Genomic DNA, 1953 nt, shown 5'->3' with positions numbered 1-1953 from the left:
TGTTTACAAACATACATATACAAATAATATACAAATAATATACAATATACAAATATTATACAATATACAAATATTTACACATATTTATGAGAGAGAGAGAGAGAGAGAGAGAGAGAGAGAGAGAGAGAGAGAGAGAGAGAGGGAGAGAGAGAGAGAGAACAAATTAGTTTATTGTATTAATCGCTTAGTTTAAATATCTCATTTCTTCGTTTATTACATAAATATAAGAATAAAGCAAGTTTTGACAATTCTTTAACATTATTTACAGACAGCAATTGTACTAATTTGTAAAAAGAAGGATATATATAGTAATATTTTTTGATATAAAACTCTATAGTCCGTGAAGTATGGAGTATATGGTGATATTCGTTTTCAACTTCCGATAGATTACATAGTGTACATATTCTACTACTTCTTTCGATATTCTTAAAACGACCAATTTCAATATTTAAATTCTGTGAAGATAAACGTAATTTTGAAATGTATTTAATATATCGGGGATTAATAGGCTTAGTTAAATAATACTGGAGATTAAAATTTAAAATAAGATGTTGATATAAAAGCCCTTTTGGTGAGCAACAAATATTCTGGTAACAATCTTGATTGAAATTATCCTGTAAACGTTGTTTTGTAGTTAAAAATGTAGATTTATCACAACAGCTTCCTTCCAATATATAACCCAGACCAATATTAAATAATTCATTTTTAACATTAATTATCCAAATATCATTATTATTTATCATGTTTTTGATACAATATGAAAGTATTATATTGTCTGTGGTTATTAGTTTGAAAAAATATTTAAAAATTTGAATTTTACGTAATATATGCATTGGGTATCTACCGAGTTCAAAATAGATCATATCATTGTTTGTGGTTTGACGAACGTTTAGAATTTTTTTTACAAAATGAGGAGTGATTTTTTTCTATATCTGATGCTTTATGAAAACCCCAAATTTCAGAGCCGTAGTTTAAAATACTTTTTACATAGGTATTAAAAACGAAAAGTTTGGTTTCTACATTAAAATAATTATCATTACACCCTTTAGAAACTGAATATAATGCCTTTCTCAGATATATTCCTTTGGGTTTTTGTAAATTTACCATTAAACTTCAATAAAATTCCGAGATAGTTGAATTCGTTTACTATTTCTGATGTCTGCTTATTGTAAGTCCAAATCTCATTGCCTTTTAATTTGCCACCATTTCGGAAGACAAGTATTTTTGTTTTAGCTACATTGACAGTTAATTTCCATTTGGATGTATATTTCTCAAGTGAACTAAGTAAATCTTGGAGACCCTCTGGAGGTTATTACCTTATCATCTGCATACATTAATAAGAAAAGATTTAAAGACAACAATGAAATTGCGGGGCAATTGTCGGAGATAAAGTTTGATTCTATATCGTTTACGTAAAGTGAAAAAAGAATGGGAGATAATATTTCTCCCTGGAAAAGACCAATGCAACAATTAAAGATGCTTGACAAATCACCATTCAGCTTGACACGACTTTTCACTTTCTCATATAGTGATCTAATAAGTCTTAAGATTTGTCCATCAATTCCTTCTTTGATCAATTTACACCATAGACAACTTTGGTTAATAGAATCCAAAGCGATCTTATAGTCTACAAAGCTACAGTATAATCTATTCTTTGACTTTAAAGTACGATTAACTAAGGATTGTAGGGCAAATATTGCATCTGTGGTTGATAACCCTTTTCTAAATCCAAATTAGCTGAGTGAAATGATTTTATATGTTTCATCAAAGTTTTGTAGTAAATAATTTACCCATGCAACTTAATAATGTAATACCTCTATAGTTTTCTGGGAGATTTGGATCACCTTTATTTTTATATACAGGGACAATGTGTCCTTCACACCAAGCTGATGGAAAACAACCAGAGTTTAAAACATTATTAAATAATACACTTAAAGATGGTAAAAGTCATCT

At 28.4% G+C, this 1953-nt stretch overlaps 1 protein-coding gene across 1 annotated transcript in view; it reads left to right on the top strand.

The window, feature by feature from the left end:
- Window positions 1–1953, top strand: part of LOTGIDRAFT_167842 (hypothetical protein) — a gene marked incomplete at both ends in the record, with an annotated part of 4050 nt that overhangs the window by 1682 nt on the left and 415 nt on the right. The gene's annotated exons all lie outside the window — the stretch shown is intronic.

Source organism: Lottia gigantea (genome assembly GCF_000327385.1).
Source record: "Lottia gigantea unplaced genomic scaffold LOTGIsca_70, whole genome shotgun sequence".
Taxonomy (NCBI): Eukaryota; Metazoa; Mollusca; class Gastropoda; family Lottiidae; genus Lottia; species Lottia gigantea.
The sequence above is the reverse complement of the archived record's forward strand: the minus strand, read 5'-3'. Positions and strand labels throughout refer to the sequence as shown.